The following is a 16,547-nucleotide window of genomic DNA, read 5'->3' as shown; positions in this document are numbered from 1 at the left end:
CAGTTGTCACTGACAAGTTGGTTACTCTTTCCCATTTAACAACTAAAGCCTTGCAAAAAGTTAATCACCTCACACACTGGAAATCTGCAATGGATTCACCAAAGTCTACTGAGAATGAGTAAATGTTCAAAGTCTTATTTTTCAAGAGTCAGTTGAGAATTCGACCAAGACCAGAGATTTCTGTTTGCCTGGCAATCTAACACAGATTTCCTCCTCAGGGGTTTGCATACTTGTCGAAATGACATGTTCAAAACTTCCTGCATTGGCCGGGAATCGAACCCGGGCCTCCCGCGTGGCAGGCGAGAATTCTACCACTGAACAACCAATGCCTTGGAAGGCTGAGTTAACCTCAAAGGCAGGAAATTGTATCATAAAGCTTTTTTTCCAAGAATATGTTCCACTTTGTGGGCTCAACAACATTGTTCACCCTAAAAAAAGAGCAGTACTTTCTCCCCGTCGGGGAATTGAACCCCGGTCTCCCGCGTGACAGGCGGGGATACTCACCACTATACTAACGAGGAGCAGGTGGGTTGGAACTTTGAAAAAACGTGGAGCATTGGTACTAACCCTAAATTTGGAATGTTGGGCTTAAACCCTTCTAACAAAAATATCTGTAGAGACTGAATGGTTGGAGCTAGGAACTACTATGACCCAGCTATGGAAAGCTGAGACTCTCACAAACACGTACATGTAATCGATTTTGCTCTATACCGCTCACAAGCCACACAATACTAGTTTGCAGGTGAGGCGTTTGTGGGTAATCCCAGGACATTGTCACAAATGCCAAACTCAAGACAGTTGTCACTGACAAGTTGGTTACTCTTTCCCATTTAACAACTAAAGCCTTGCAAAAAGTTAATCACCTCACACACTGGAAATCTGCAATGGATTCACCAAAGTCTACTGAGAATGAGTAAATGTTCAAAGTCTTATTTTTCAAGAGTCAGTTGAGAATTCGACCAAGACCAGAGATTTCTGTTTGCCTGGCAATCTAACACAGATTTCCTCCTCAGGGGTTTGCATACTTGTCGAAATGACATGTTCAAAACTTCCTGCATTGGCCGGGAATCGAACCCGGGCCTCCCGCGTGGCAGGCGAGAATTCTACCACTGAACAACCAATGCCTTGGAAGGCTGAGTTAACCTCAAAGGCAGGAAATTGTATCATAAAGCTTTTTTTCCAAGAATATGTTCCACTTTGTGGGCTCAACAACATTGTTCACCCTAAAAAAAGAGCAGTACTTTCTCCCCGTCGGGGAATTGAACCCCGGTCTCCCGCGTGACAGGCGGGGATACTCACCACTATACTAACGAGGAGCAGGTGGGTTGGAACTTTGAAAAAACGTGGAGCATTGGTACTAACCCTAAATTTGGAATGTTGGGCTTAAACCCTTCTAACAAAAATATCTGTAGAGACTGAATGGTTGGAGCTAGGAACTACTATGACCCAGCTATGGAAAGCTGAGACTCTCACAAACACGTACATGTAATCGATTTTGCTCTATACCGCTCACAAGCCACACAATACTAGTTTGCAGGTGAGGCGTTTGTGGGTAATCCCAGGACATTGTCACAAATGCCAAACTCAAGACAGTTGTCACTGACAAGTTGGTTACTCTTTCCCATTTAACAACTAAAGCCTTGCAAAAAGTTAATCACCTCACACACTGGAAATCTGCAATGGATTCACCAAAGTCTACTGAGAATGAGTAAATGTTCAAAGTCTTATTTTTCAAGAGTCAGTTGAGAATTCGACCAAGACCAGAGATTTCTGTTTGCCTGGCAATCTAACACAGATTTCCTCCTCAGGGGTTTGCATACTTGTCGAAATGACATGTTCAAAACTTCCTGCATTGGCCGGGAATCGAACCCGGGCCTCCCGCGTGGCAGGCGAGAATTCTACCACTGAACAACCAATGCCTTGGAAGGCTGAGTTAACCTCAAAGGCAGGAAATTGTATCATAAAGCTTTTTTTCCAAGAATATGTTCCACTTTGTGGGCTCAACAACATTGTTCACCCTAAAAAAAGAGCAGTACTTTCTCCCCGTCGGGGAATTGAACCCCGGTCTCCCGCGTGACAGGCGGGGATACTCACCACTATACTAACGAGGAGCAGGTGGGTTGGAACTTTGAAAAAACGTGGAGCATTGGTACTAACCCTAAATTTGGAATGTTGGGCTTAAACCCTTCTAACAAAAATATCTGTAGAGACTGAATGGTTGGAGCTAGGAACTACTATGACCCAGCTATGGAAAGCTGAGACTCTCACAAACACGTACATGTAATCGATTTTGCTCTATACCGCTCACAAGCCACACAATACTAGTTTGCAGGTGAGGCGTTTGTGGGTAATCCCAGGACATTGTCACAAATGCCAAACTCAAGACAGTTGTCACTGACAAGTTGGTTACTCTTTCCCATTTAACAACTAAAGCCTTGCAAAAAGTTAATCACCTCACACACTGGAAATCTGCAATGGATTCACCAAAGTCTACTGAGAATGAGTAAATGTTCAAAGTCTTATTTTTCAAGAGTCAGTTGAGAATTCGACCAAGACCAGAGATTTCTGTTTGCCTGGCAATCTAACACAGATTTCCTCCTCAGGGGTTTGCATACTTGTCGAAATGACATGTTCAAAACTTCCTGCATTGGCCGGGAATCGAACCCGGGCCTCCCGCGTGGCAGGCGAGAATTCTACCACTGAACAACCAATGCCTTGGAAGGCTGAGTTAACCTCAAAGGCAGGAAATTGTATCATAAAGCTTTTTTTCCAAGAATATGTTCCACTTTGTGGGCTCAACAACATTGTTCACCCTAAAAAAAGAGCAGTACTTTCTCCCCGTCGGGGAATTGAACCCCGGTCTCCCGCGTGACAGGCGGGGATACTCACCACTATACTAACGAGGAGCAGGTGGGTTGGAACTTTGAAAAAACGTGGAGCATTGGTACTAACCCTAAATTTGGAATGTTGGGCTTAAACCCTTCTAACAAAAATATCTGTAGAGACTGAATGGTTGGAGCTAGGAACTACTATGACCCAGCTATGGAAAGCTGAGACTCTCACAAACACGTACATGTAATCGATTTTGCTCTATACCGCTCACAAGCCACACAATACTAGTTTGCAGGTGAGGCGTTTGTGGGTAATCCCAGGACATTGTCACAAATGCCAAACTCAAGACAGTTGTCACTGACAAGTTGGTTACTCTTTCCCATTTAACAACTAAAGCCTTGCAAAAAGTTAATCACCTCACACACTGGAAATCTGCAATGGATTCACCAAAGTCTACTGAGAATGAGTAAATGTTCAAAGTCTTATTTTTCAAGAGTCAGTTGAGAATTCGACCAAGACCAGAGATTTCTGTTTGCCTGGCAATCTAACACAGATTTCCTCCTCAGGGGTTTGCATACTTGTCGAAATGACATGTTCAAAACTTCCTGCATTGGCCGGGAATCGAACCCGGGCCTCCCGCGTGGCAGGCGAGAATTCTACCACTGAACAACCAATGCCTTGGAAGGCTGAGTTAACCTCAAAGGCAGGAAATTGTATCATAAAGCTTTTTTTCCAAGAATATGTTCCACTTTGTGGGCTCAACAACATTGTTCACCCTAAAAAAAGAGCAGTACTTTCTCCCCGTCGGGGAATTGAACCCCGGTCTCCCGCGTGACAGGCGGGGATACTCACCACTATACTAACGAGGAGCAGGTGGGTTGGAACTTTGAAAAAACGTGGAGCAAAACGTGGAGCATTGGTACTAACCCTAAATTTGGAATGTTGGGCTTAAACCCTTCTAACAAAAATATCTGTAGAGACTGAATGGTTGGAGCTAGGAACTACTATGACCCAGCTATGGAAAGCTGAGACTCTCACAAACACGTACATGTAATCGATTTTGCTCTATACCGCTCACAAGCCACACAATACTAGTTTGCAGGTGAGGCGTTTGTGGGTAATCCCAGGACATTGTCACAAATGCCAAACTCAAGACAGTTGTCACTGACAAGTTGGTTACTCTTTCCCATTTAACAACTAAAGCCTTGCAAAAAGTTAATCACCTCACACACTGGAAATCTGCAATGGATTCACCAAAGTCTACTGAGAATGAGTAAATGTTCAAAGTCTTATTTTTCAAGAGTCAGTTGAGAATTCGACCAAGACCAGAGATTTCTGTTTGCCTGGCAATCTAACACAGATTTCCTCCTCAGGGGTTTGCATACTTGTCGAAATGACATGTTCAAAACTTCCTGCATTGGCCGGGAATCGAACCCGGGCCTCCCGCGTGGCAGGCGAGAATTCTACCACTGAACAACCAATGCCTTGGAAGGCTGAGTTAACCTCAAAGGCAGGAAATTGTATCATAAAGCTTTTTTTCCAAGAATATGTTCCACTTTGTGGGCTCAACAACATTGTTCACCCTAAAAAAAGAGCAGTACTTTCTCCCCGTCGGGGAATTGAACCCCGGTCTCCCGCGTGACAGGCGGGGATACTCACCACTATACTAACGAGGAGCAGGTGGGTTGGAACTTTGAAAAAACGTGGAGCATTGGTACTAACCCTAAATTTGGAATGTTGGGCTTAAACCCTTCTAACAAAAATATCTGTAGAGACTGAATGGTTGGAGCTAGGAACTACTATGACCCAGCTATGGAAAGCTGAGACTCTCACAAACACGTACATGTAATCGATTTTGCTCTATACCGCTCACAAGCCACACAATACTAGTTTGCAGGTGAGGCGTTTGTGGGTAATCCCAGGACATTGTCACAAATGCCAAACTCAAGACAGTTGTCACTGACAAGTTGGTTACTCTTTCCCATTTAACAACTAAAGCCTTGCAAAAAGTTAATCACCTCACACACTGGAAATCTGCAATGGATTCACCAAAGTCTACTGAGAATGAGTAAATGTTCAAAGTCTTATTTTTCAAGAGTCAGTTGAGAATTCGACCAAGACCAGAGATTTCTGTTTGCCTGGCAATCTAACACAGATTTCCTCCTCAGGGGTTTGCATACTTGTCGAAATGACATGTTCAAAACTTCCTGCATTGGCCGGGAATCGAACCCGGGCCTCCCGCGTGGCAGGCGAGAATTCTACCACTGAACAACCAATGCCTTGGAAGGCTGAGTTAACCTCAAAGGCAGGAAATTGTATCATAAAGCTTTTTTTCCAAGAATATGTTCCACTTTGTGGGCTCAACAACATTGTTCACCCTAAAAAAAGAGCAGTACTTTCTCCCCGTCGGGGAATTGAACCCCGGTCTCCGCGTGACAGGCGGGGATAACTCACCACTATACTAACGAGGAGCAGGTGGGTTGGAACTTTGAAAAAACGTGGAGCATTGGTACTAACCCTAAATTTGGAATTTTGGGCTTAAACCCTTCTAACAAAAATATCTGTAGAGACTGAATGGTTGGAGCTAGGAACTACTATGACCCAGCTATGGAAAGCTGAGACTCTCACAAACACGTACATGTAATCGATTTTGCTCTATACCGCTCACAAGCCACACAATACTAGTTTGCAGGTGAGGCGTTTGTGGGTAATCCCAGGACATTGTCACAAATGCCAAAACTCAAGAACAGTTGTCACTGACAAGTTGGTTACTCTTTCCCATTTAACAACTAAAGCCTTGCAAAAGTTAATCACCTCACACACTGGAAATCTGCAAATGGATTCACCAAAGTCTACTGAGAATGAGTAAATGTTCAAAGTCTTATTTTTCAAGAGTCAGTTGAGAATTCGACCAAGACCAGAGATTTCTGTTTGCCTGGCAATCTAACACAGATTTCCTCCTCAGGGGTTTGCATACTTGTCGAAATGACATGTTCAAAACTTCCTGCATTGGCCGGGAATCGAACCCGGGCCTCCCGCGTGGCAGCGAGAATTCTACCACTGACAACCAATGCCTTGGAAGGCTGAGTTAACCTCAAAGGCAGGAAATTGTATCATAAAGCTTTTTTCCAAGAATATGTTCCACTTTGTGGGCTCAACAAACATTGTTCACCCTAAAAAAAGAGCAGTACTTTCTCCCCGTCGGGGAATTGAACCCCGGTCTCCGCGTGACAGGGCGGGGATACTCACCACTATACTAACGAGGAGCAGGTGGGTTGGAACTTTGAAAAAACGTGGAGCATTGGTACTAACCCTAAATTTGGAATTTTGGGCTTAAACCCTTCTAACAAAATAATCTGTAGAGACTGAATGGTTGGAGCTAGGAACTACTATGACCCAGACTATGGAAAGCTGAGACTCTCACAAACACGTACATGTAATCGATTTTGCTCTATAACCGCTCACAAGCCACACAATACTAGTTTGCAGGTGAGGCGTTGTGGGTAATCCCAGGACATTGTCACAAATGCCAAACTCAAGACAGTTGTCACTGACAAGTTGGTTACTCTTTCCATTTAACACTAAAGCCTTGCCAAAAGTTAATCACCTCACACACTGGAAATCTGCAATGGATTCCCAAAGTCTACTGAGAATGAGTAAATGTTCAAAAGTCCTTATTTTTCAAGAGTCAGTTGAGAATTCGACCAAGACCAGAGATTTCTGTTTGCCTGGCAATCTAACACAGATTTCCTCCTCAGGGGTTTGCATACTTGTCGAATGACATGTTCAAAACTTCCTGCATTGGCCGGGAATCGAACCCGGGCCTCCCGCGTGGTCAGGCGAGAATTCTACCACTGAACAACCAATGCCTTGGAAGGCTGAGTTAACCTCAAGGCAGGAAATTGTATCATAAAGCTTTTTTTCCAAGAATATGTTCCACTTTGTGGCTCAACAACATTGTTCACAGCCTAAAAAAGAGCAGTACTTTCTCCCCGTCGGGGAATTGAACCCCGGTCTCCCGCGTGACAGGCGGGATACTCACCACTATACTAACGAGGAGCAGGTGGGTTGGAACTTTGAAAAAACGTGGAGCATTGTACTAACCCTAAATTTGGAATGTTGGGCTTAAACCCTTCTAAACAAAAATATCTGTAGAGACTGAAATGGTTGGAGCTAGGAACTACTATGACCCAGCTATGGAAAGCTGAGACTCTCACAAACACGTACATGTAATCGATTTTGCTCTATACCGCTCACAAGCCACACAATACTAGTTTGCAGGTGAGGCGTTTGTGGGTAATCCCAGGACATTGTCACAAATGCCAAACTCAAGACAGTTGTCACTGACAAGTTGGTTAGCTCTTTCCCATTTAACAACTAAAGCCTTGCAAAAAGTTAATCACCTCACACACTGGAAATCTGCAATGGATTCACCAAAGTCTACTGAGAATGAGTAAATGTTCAAAGTCTTATTTTTCAAGAGTCAGTTGAGAATTCGACCAAGACCAGAGATTTCTGTTTGCCTGGCAATCTAACACAGATTTCCTCCTCAGAGGGTTTTGCATACTTGTCGAAATGACATGTTCAAGAAACTTCCTGCATTGGCCGGGAATCGAACCCGGGCCTCCCGCGTGGCAGGCGAGAATTCTACCACTGAACAACCAATGCCTTGGAAGGCTGAGGTAACCTCAAAGGCAGGAAATTGTATCATAAAGCTTTTTTTCCAAGAATATGTTCCACTTTGTGGGCTCAACAACATTGTTCACCCTAAAAAAAGAGCAGTACTTTCTCCCCTCGGGGAATTGAACCCCGGTCTCCCGCGTGACAGGCGGGGATACTCACCACTATACTAACGAGGAGCAGGTGGGTTGGAACTTGAAAAAACGTGGAGCATTGGTAACTAACCCTAAATTTGGAATGTTGGGCTTAAACCCTTCTAACAAAAATATCTGTAGAGACTGAATGGTTGGAGCTAGGAACTACTATGACCCAGCTATGGAAAGCCTGAGACTCTCACAAACACGTACATGTAATCGATTTTGCTCTATACCGCTCACAAGCCACACAATACTAGTTTGCAGGTGAGGCGTTTGTGGGTAATCCCAGGACATTGTCACAAATGCCAAACTCAAGACAGTTGTCACTGACAAGTTTGGTTACTCTTTCCCATTAACAACTAAAGCCTTGCAAAAAGTTAATCACCTCACACACTGGAAATCTGCAATGGATTCACCAAAGTCTACTGAGAATGAGTAAATGTTCAAAGTCTTATTTTTCAAGAGTCAGTTGAGAATTCGACCAAGACCAGAGATTTCTGTTGCCTGGCAATCTAACACAGATTCCTCCTCAGGGGTTTGCATACTGTCGAAATGACATGTTCAAAACTTCCTGCATTGGCCGGGAATCGAACCCGGGGCCTCCCGCGTGGCAGCGAGAATTCTACCACTGAACAACCAATGCCTTGGAAGGCTGAGTTAACCTCAAAGGCAGGAAATTGGTATCATAAAGCTTTTTTCCAAGAATATGTTCCACTTTGTGGGCTCAACAACATTGTTCACACCTAAAAAAAGAGCAGTACTTTCTCCCCGTCGGGGGAATTGAACCCCGGTCTCCCGGCGTGACAGGCGGGGATAACTCACCACTATACTAACGAGGAGCAGGTGGGTTGGGAACTTTGAAAAAACGTGGAGCATTGGTACTAACCCTAAATTTGGAATGTTGGGCTTAAACCCTTCTAACAAAAAATATCTGTAGAGACTGAATGGTTGGAGCTAGGAACTACTATGACCCAGCTATGGAAAGCTGAGACTCCTCACAAACACGTACATGTAATCGATTTTGCTCTATAACCGCTCACAAGCCACACATACTAGTTTGCAGGTGAGGGCGTTTGTGGTAAATCCCAGGACATTGTCACAAATGCCAAACTCAAGACAGTTGTCACTGACAAGTTGGTTACTCTTTCCCATTTAACAACTAAAAGCCTTGCAAAAAAGTTAATCACCTCACACAACTGGAAATCTGCAATGGATTCACCAAAGTCTACTGAGAATGAGTAAATGTTCACAAGTCTTATTTTTCAAGAGTCAGTTGAGAATTCGACCAAGACCAGAGATTTCTGTTTGCCTGGCAATCTAACACAGATTTCCCTCCTCAGGGGTTTGCATACTTGTCGAAATGACATGTTCAAAACTTCCTGCATTGGCCGGGAATCGACCCGGCCTCCCGCGTGGCAGGCGAGAATTCTAACCACTGAACAACCAATGCCTTGGAAGGCTGAGTTAACCTCAAAGGCAGGAAAATTGTATCATAAAGCTTTTTTTCCAAGATATGTTCCACTTTGTGGGCTCAACCAACATTGTTCACCCTAAAAAAAAGAGCAGTACTTTCTCCCCGTCGGGGAATTGAACCCCGGTCTCCGGCGTGACAGGCGGGGATACTCACCACTATACTAACGAGGAGCAGGTGGGTTGGAACTTTGAAAAAACGTGGAGGCATTGGTACTAACCCTAAATTTGGAATTTTGGGCTTAAACCCTTCTAACAAAAATATCTGTAGAGACTGAATGGTTGGAGCTAGGAACTACTATGACCCAGCTATGAAAGCTGAGACTCTCACAAACAACGTACACTGTAATCGATTTTGCTCTATATAACCGCTCACAAGCCACACATACTATTTTGCAGGTGAGGCGTTTGTGGGTAGTCCCAGGACATTGTCCACAATGCCAAACTCAAGACAGTTGTCACTGACAAGTGGTTACTCTTTCCCCATTTAACAACTAAAGCCTTGCAAAAAGTTAATCACCTCACACACTGGAAATCTGCAATGGATTCACCAAAGTCTACTGAGAATGAGTAAATGTTCAAAGTCTTATTTTTCAAGAGTCAGTTGAGAATTCGACCAAGACCAGAGATTTCTGGTTTGCCTGGCAATCTAACACAGATTTCCTCCTCAGGGGTTTGCATACTTGTCGAAATGACATGTTCAAAACTTCCTGCATTGGCCGGGAATCGAACCCGGGCCTCCCGCGTGGCAGGCGAGAATTCTACACGGACTGAACAACCAATGCCTTGGAAGGCTGAGTTAACCTCAAAGGCAGGAAATTGTATCATAAAGCTTTTTTTCCAAGAAATATGTTCCACTTTGTGGGCTCAACAACATTGTTCACCCTAAAAAAAGAGCAGTACTTTCTCCCCGTCGGGGAATTGAACCCCGGTCTCCCGCGTGACAGGCGGGGATACTCACCACTATACTAACGAGGAGCAGGTGGGTTGGAACTTTGAAAAAACGTGGAGCATTGGTACTAACCCTAAATTGGAATGTTGGGCTTAAACCCTTCTAAACAAAAATATCTGTAGAGACTGAATGGTTGGAGCTAGGAACTACTATGACCCGCTATGGAAAGCTGAGACTCTCACAAACACGTACATGTAATCGATTTTGCTCTATACCGCTCACAAGCCACACAATACTAGTTTGCAGGTGAGGCGTTTGTGGTAATCCCAGGACATTGTCACAAATGCCAAACTCAAGACAGTTGTCACTGACAAGTTGGTTACTCTTTCCCATTTAACAACTAAAGCCTTGCAAAAAGTTATCACCTCCACACTGGAAATCTGCAATGGATTCACCAAAGTCTACTGAGAATGAGTAAATGTTCAAAGTCTTATTTTTCAAGAGTCAGTTGAGAATTCGACCAAGACCAGAGATTTCTGTTTGCCTGGCAATCTAACACAGATTTCCTCCTCAGGGGTTTGCATACTTGTCGAAATGACATGTTCAAAAACTTCCTGCATTGGCCGGGAATCGAACCCGGGCCTCCCGCGTGGCAGGCGAGAATTCTACCACTGAACAACCAATGCCTTGGAAGAGCTGAGTTAACCTCAAAGGCAGGAAATTGTATCATAAAGCTTTTTTTCCAAGAATATGTTCCACTTTGTGGGCTCAACAACATTGTTCACCCTAAAAAAAAGAGCAGTACTTTCTCCCCGTGGGGAATTGAACCCCGGTCTCCCGCGTGACAGGCGGGGATACTCACCACTATACTAACGAGGAGCAAGGTGGGTTGGAACTTTGAAAAAACGTGGAGCATTGGTACTAACCCTAAATTTGGAATGTTGGGCTTAAACCTTCTAACAAAAATATCTGTAGAGACTGAATGGTTGGAGCTAGGAACTACTATGACCCAGCTATGGAAAGCTTGAGACTCTCACAAACACGTACATGTAATCGATTTGCTCTATACCGCTCACAAGCCACACAATACTAGTTTGCAGGTGAGGCGTTTGTGGGTAATCCAGGACATTGTCACAAATGCCAAACTCAAGACAGTTGTCACTGACAAGTTGGTTACTCTTTCCCAGTTAACAACTAAAGCCTTGCAAAAAGTTAATCACCTCACACACTGGAAATCTGCAATGGATTCACCAAAGTCTACTGAGAATGAGTAAAATGTTCAAAGTCTTATTTTTCAAGAGTCAGTTGAGAATTCGACCAAGACCAGGAGATTTCTGTTTGCCTGGCAATCTAACACAGATTTCCTCCTCAGGGGTTTGCATACTTGTCGAAATGACATGTTCAAAACTTCCTGCATTGGCCGGGAATCGAACCCGGGCCTCCCCCGCGTGGCAGGCGAGAATTCTACCACTGAACAACCAATGCCTTGGAAGGCTGAGTTAACCTCAAAGGCAGGAAATTGTATCATAAAGCTTTTTTTTCCAAGAATATGTTCCACTTTGTGGGCTCAACAACATTGTTCACCCTAAAAAAAGAGCAGTACTTTCTCTCCCCGTCGGGGGAATTGAACCCCGGTCTCCCGCGTGAACAGGCGGGGATACTCACCACTATACTAACGAGGAGCAGGGTGGGTTGGAACTTTGAAAAAACGTGGAGCATTGGTACTAACCCTAAAATTTGGAATGTTGGGCTTAAACCCTTCTAACAAAAGATATCTGTAGAGACTGAATGGTTGGAGCTAGGAACTACTATGACCCAGCTATGGGAAGCTGAGACTCTCACAAACACGTACATGTAATCGATTTTGCTCTATACCGCTCACAAGCCACACAATACTAAGTTTGCAGGTGAGGCCTTTGTGGGTAATCCCAGACATTGTCACAAATGCCAAACTCAAGACAGTTGTCACTGACAAGTTGGTTACTCTTCCCATTTAACAACTAAAGCCTTGCAAAAGTTAATCACCTCACACACTGGAAATCTGCAATGGATTCACCAAAGTCTACTGAGAATGAGTAAATGTTCAAAGTCTTATTTTTCAAGAGTCAGTTGAGAATTCGACCAAGACCAGAGATTTCTGTTTGCCTGGCAATCTAACACAGATTTCCTCCTCAAGGGGTTTGCATACTTGTCGAAATGACATGTTCAAAACTTCCTGCATTGGCCGGGAATCGAACCCGGGCCTCCCGCGTGGCAGGCGAGAATTCTAGCCACTGAACAACCAATGCCTTGGAAGGCTGAGTTAACCTCAAAGGCAGGAAATTGTATCATAAAGCTTTTTTCCAAGAATATGTTCCACTTTGTGGGCTCAACAACATTGTTCACCCTAAAAAAAGAGCAGTAATTCTCCCCGTGGGGAATTGAACCCCGGTCTCCCGCGTGACAGGCGGGGATACTCACCACTATACTAACGAGGAGCAGGTGGGTTGGAACTTTGAAAAAAACGTGGAGCATTGGTACTAACCCTAAATTTGGAATGTTGGGCTTAAACCCTTCTAACAAAAATATCTGTAAGAGACTGAATGGTTGGAGCTAGGAACTACTATGACCCAGCTATGGAAAGCTGAGACTCTCACAAACACGTACATGTAATCGATTTTGCTCTATACCGCTCACAAGCCACACAATACTAGTTTGCAGGTGAGGCGTTTGTGGGTAATCCCAGGACATTGTCACAAAATGCCAAACGCAAAGACAGTTGTCACTGACAAGTTGGTTACTCTTTCCCATTTAACAACTAAAGCCTTGCAAAAAGTTAATCACCTCACACACTGGAAATCTGCAATGGATTCACCAAAGTCTACTGAGAATGAGTAAATGTTCAAAGTCTTATTTTTCAGAGTCAGTTGAGAATTCGAAACCAAGACCAGAGATTTCTGTTTGCCTGGCAATCTAACACAGATTTCCTCCTCAGGGGTTTGCATACTTGTCGAAATGACATGTTCAAAACTTCCTGCATTGGCCGAGGAATCGACCCGGGCCTCCCGCGTGGCAGGCGAGAATTCTACCACTGAACAACCAATGCCTTGGAAGGCTGAGTTAACCTCAAAGGCAGGAAATTGTATCAGAAAGCTTTTTTTCCAAGAATATGTTCACTTTGTGGGCTCAACAACATTGTTCACCCTAAAAAAAGAGCAGTACTTTCTCCCCGTCGGGGAATTGAACCCCGGTCTCCCGCGTGACAAGGCGGGGATACTCACCACTATACTAACGAGGAGCAGGTGGGTTGGAACTTTGAAAAAACTGGAGCATTGGTACTAACCCTAAATTTGGAATGTTGGGCTTAAACCCTTCTAAACAAAAATATCTGTAGAGACTGAATGGTTGGAGCTAGGAACTACTATGACCCAGCTATGGAAAGCTGAGACTCTCACAAACACGTACATGTAATCGATTTTGCTCTATACCGCTCACAAGCCACACAATACTAGTTTGCAGGTGAGGCGTTTGTGGGTAATCCAGGACATTGTCACAAAATGCCAAACTCAAGACAGTTGTCCACTGACAAGTTGGTTACTCTTTCCCATTTAACAACTAAAGCCTTGCAAAAAAGTTAATCACCTCACACACTGGAAATCTGCAATGGATTCACCAAAGTCTACTGAGAATGAGTAAATGTTCAAAGTCTTATTTTTCAAGAGTCAGTTGAGAATTCGACCAAGACCAGAGATTTCTGTTTGCCTGGCAATCTAACACAGATTTCCTCCTCATGGGTTTGCATACTTGTCGAAATGACATGTTCAAAACTTCCTGCATTGGCCGGGAATCGAACCCGGGCCTCCCGCTGGCAGGCGAGAATTCTACCACTGAACAACCAATGCCTTGGAAGGCTGAGTTTAACCTCAAAGGCAGGAAATTGTATCATAAAGCTTTTTTTTCCAAGAATATGTTCCACTTTGTGGGCTCAACAACATTGTTCACCCTAAAAAAAAGAGCAGTACTTTCTCCCCGTCGGGGAATTGAACCCCGGTCTCTCCCGCGTGACAGGCGGGGATACTCACCACTATACTAACGAGGATCAGGTGGGTTGGAACTTTGAAAAAACGTGGAGCATTGGTACTAACCCTAAATTTGGAATGTTGGGCTTAAACCCTTCTAAACAAAAATATCTGTAGAGACTGAATGGTTGGAGCTAGGAACTACTATGACCCCGCTATGGAAAGCTGAGACTCTCACAAACACGTACATGTAATCGATTTTGCTCTATAACCGCTCACAAGCCACACAATACTAGTTTGCAGGTGAGGCGTTTGTGGGTAATCCCAGGACATTGTCACAAATGCCAAACTCAAGACAGTTGTCACTGACAAGTTGGTTACTCTTTCCCATTTAACAACTAAAGCCTTGCAAAAAGTTAATCACCTCACACACTGGAAATCTGCAATGGATTCACCAAAGTCTACTGAGAATGAGTAAATGTTCAAAGTCTTATTTTTCAAGAGTCAGTTGAGAATTCGACCAAGACCAGAGATTTCTGTTTGCCTGGCAATCTAACACAGATTTCCTCCTCAGGGGTTTGCATACTTGTCGAAATGACATGTTCAAAACTTCCTGCATTGGCCGGGAATCGAACCCGGGCCTCCCGCGTGGCAAGGCGAGAATTCTACCACTGAACAACCAATGCCTTGGAAGGCTGAGTTAACCTCAAAGGCAGGAAATTGTATCATAAAGCTTTTTTTCCAAGAATATGTTCCCACTTTGTGGGCTCAACAACATTGTTCACCCTAAAAAAAAGAGCAGTACTTTTCTCCCCGTCGGGGAATTGAAACCCCGTCCTCCGTCGTGACAGGCGGGGATACTCACCACTATACTAACGAGGAGCAGGTGGGTTGGGACTTTGAAAAAACGTGGAGCATTGGTACTAACCCTAAATTTGGAATTTGGGCTTAAACCCTTCTAACAAAAATATCTGTAGAGACTGAATGGTTGGAGCTAGGAACTACTATGACCCAGCTATGGAAAGCTGAGACTCTCACAAACACGTACATGTAATCGATTTTGCTCTATAACCGCTCACAAGCCACACAATACTAGTTTGCAGGTGAGGCGTTTGTGGGTAATCCCAGGACATTGTCACAAATGCCAAACTCAAGACAGTTGTCACTGACAAGTTGGTTACTCTTTCCCATTTAACAACTAAAGCCTGCAAAAAGTTAATCACCTCACACACTGGAAATCTGCAATGGATTCACCAAAGTCTACTGAGAATGAGTAAAATGTTCAAAGTCTTATTTTTCAAAGAGTCAGTTGAGAATTCGACCAAGACCAGAGATTCTGTTTGCCGGCAATCTAACACAGATTTCCTCCTCAGGGGTTTGCATACTTGTCGAAATGACATGTTCAAAAACTTCCTGCATTGGCCGGGAATCGAACCCGGCCTCCCGCGTGGCAGGCGAGAATTCTACCACTGAACAACCAATGCCTTGGAAGGCTGAGTTAACCTCAAAGGCAGGAATTGTAATCATAAAGCTTTGTTTTCCAAGATATTGTTCCACTTGTGGGCTCAACAACATTGTTCACCCTAAAAAAAGAGCAGTACTTTCTCCCCGTCGGGGAATTGAACCCCGGTCTCCCGCGTGACAGGCGGGGATACTCACCACTATACTAACGAGGAGCAGGTGGTTGGAACTTTGAAAAAACGTGGAGCATTGGTACTAACCCTAATTTGGAATGTTGGGCTTAAACCCTTCTAACAAAAATATCTGTAGAGACTGAATGGTTGGAGCTAGGAACTACTATGACCCGCTATGGAAAGCTGAGACTCTCACAAACACGTACATGTAATCGATTTGCTCTATACGCTCACAAGCCACACAATACTAGTTTTGCAGGTGAGGCGTTTGTGGGTAATCCCAGGACATTGTCACAAATGCCAAACTCAAGACAGTTGTCACTGACAAGTTGGTTACTCTTTCCCATTTAACAACTAAAGCCTTGCAAAAAGTTAATCACCTCACACACTGGAAATCTGCAATGGAATTCACCAAAGTCTACTGAGAATGAGTAAAATGGTTCAAAGTCTTATTTTTCAAGAGTCAGTTGAGAATTCGACCAAGACCCAGAGATTTCTGTTTTGCCTGGCAATCTAACACAGATTTCCTCCTCAGAGGGGTTTGCATACTTGTCGAAATGACATGTTCAAAACTTCCTGCATTGGCCGGGAATCGAACCCGGGCCTCCCGCGTGGCAGGCGAGAATTCTACCACTGAACAACCAATGCCTTGGAAGGCTGAGTTAACCTCAAAGGCAGGAAATTGTATCATAAAGCTTTTTTCCAAGAATATGTTCCACTTTGTGGGCTCAACAACATTGTTCACCCTAAAAAAAGAGCAGTACTTTCTCCCCGTCGGGGAATTGAACCCCGGTCTCCCGCGTGAACAGCGGGGATACTCACCACTATACTAACGAGGAGCAGGTGGGTTGGAACTTTGAAAAAACGTGGAGCATTGGTACTAACCCTAAATTTGGAATGTTGG

General features: G+C 44.1%; 19 non-coding genes across 19 annotated transcripts; all 19 read right to left on the bottom strand.

The window, feature by feature from the left end:
- Nucleotides 1–258: 258 nt before the first annotated feature.
- Nucleotides 259–329, bottom strand: trnag-gcc. The gene has a single exon. It is a non-coding gene; the product is annotated as a tRNA-Gly (tRNA).
- A 120-nt stretch (nt 330–449) lies between these two features.
- On the bottom strand, nt 450–521 carry trnad-guc. Its single transcript has one exon. It is a non-coding gene; the product is annotated as a tRNA-Asp (tRNA).
- A 532-nt stretch (nt 522–1,053) lies between these two features.
- Nucleotides 1,054–1,124, bottom strand: trnag-gcc. Its single transcript has one exon. It is a non-coding gene; the product is annotated as a tRNA-Gly (tRNA).
- A 120-nt stretch (nt 1,125–1,244) lies between these two features.
- On the bottom strand, nt 1,245–1,316 carry trnad-guc. Its single transcript has one exon. It is a non-coding gene; the product is annotated as a tRNA-Asp (tRNA).
- A 532-nt stretch (nt 1,317–1,848) lies between these two features.
- trnag-gcc lies at nt 1,849–1,919 on the bottom strand. Its single transcript has one exon. It is a non-coding gene; the product is annotated as a tRNA-Gly (tRNA).
- Nucleotides 1,920–2,039: 120 nt separating this feature from the next.
- trnad-guc lies at nt 2,040–2,111 on the bottom strand. The gene has a single exon. It is a non-coding gene; the product is annotated as a tRNA-Asp (tRNA).
- A 532-nt stretch (nt 2,112–2,643) lies between these two features.
- trnag-gcc lies at nt 2,644–2,714 on the bottom strand. The gene has a single exon. It is a non-coding gene; the product is annotated as a tRNA-Gly (tRNA).
- A 120-nt stretch (nt 2,715–2,834) lies between these two features.
- trnad-guc lies at nt 2,835–2,906 on the bottom strand. Its single transcript has one exon. It is a non-coding gene; the product is annotated as a tRNA-Asp (tRNA).
- A 532-nt stretch (nt 2,907–3,438) lies between these two features.
- trnag-gcc lies at nt 3,439–3,509 on the bottom strand. The gene has a single exon. It is a non-coding gene; the product is annotated as a tRNA-Gly (tRNA).
- Nucleotides 3,510–3,629: 120 nt separating this feature from the next.
- Nucleotides 3,630–3,701, bottom strand: trnad-guc. The gene has a single exon. It is a non-coding gene; the product is annotated as a tRNA-Asp (tRNA).
- A 544-nt stretch (nt 3,702–4,245) lies between these two features.
- On the bottom strand, nt 4,246–4,316 carry trnag-gcc. The gene has a single exon. It is a non-coding gene; the product is annotated as a tRNA-Gly (tRNA).
- Nucleotides 4,317–4,436: 120 nt separating this feature from the next.
- On the bottom strand, nt 4,437–4,508 carry trnad-guc. The gene has a single exon. It is a non-coding gene; the product is annotated as a tRNA-Asp (tRNA).
- Nucleotides 4,509–5,040: 532 nt separating this feature from the next.
- On the bottom strand, nt 5,041–5,111 carry trnag-gcc. Its single transcript has one exon. It is a non-coding gene; the product is annotated as a tRNA-Gly (tRNA).
- A 2,318-nt stretch (nt 5,112–7,429) lies between these two features.
- trnag-gcc lies at nt 7,430–7,500 on the bottom strand. Its single transcript has one exon. It is a non-coding gene; the product is annotated as a tRNA-Gly (tRNA).
- A 2,525-nt stretch (nt 7,501–10,025) lies between these two features.
- trnad-guc lies at nt 10,026–10,097 on the bottom strand. The gene has a single exon. It is a non-coding gene; the product is annotated as a tRNA-Asp (tRNA).
- Nucleotides 10,098–10,626: 529 nt separating this feature from the next.
- Nucleotides 10,627–10,697, bottom strand: trnag-gcc. Its single transcript has one exon. It is a non-coding gene; the product is annotated as a tRNA-Gly (tRNA).
- A 4,916-nt stretch (nt 10,698–15,613) lies between these two features.
- Nucleotides 15,614–15,685, bottom strand: trnad-guc. Its single transcript has one exon. It is a non-coding gene; the product is annotated as a tRNA-Asp (tRNA).
- Nucleotides 15,686–16,220: 535 nt separating this feature from the next.
- trnag-gcc lies at nt 16,221–16,291 on the bottom strand. Its single transcript has one exon. It is a non-coding gene; the product is annotated as a tRNA-Gly (tRNA).
- A 119-nt stretch (nt 16,292–16,410) lies between these two features.
- Nucleotides 16,411–16,482, bottom strand: trnae-uuc. Its single transcript has one exon. It is a non-coding gene; the product is annotated as a tRNA-Glu (tRNA).
- Nucleotides 16,483–16,547: the final 65 nt, after the last annotated feature.

Source organism: Oncorhynchus mykiss, unplaced genomic scaffold, assembly GCF_013265735.2.
Source record: "Oncorhynchus mykiss isolate Arlee unplaced genomic scaffold, USDA_OmykA_1.1 un_scaffold_362, whole genome shotgun sequence".
NCBI classification, from domain to species: domain Eukaryota; kingdom Metazoa; phylum Chordata; class Actinopteri; order Salmoniformes; family Salmonidae; genus Oncorhynchus; species Oncorhynchus mykiss.
This window is presented reverse-complemented; position numbering and strand designations above follow the sequence as displayed.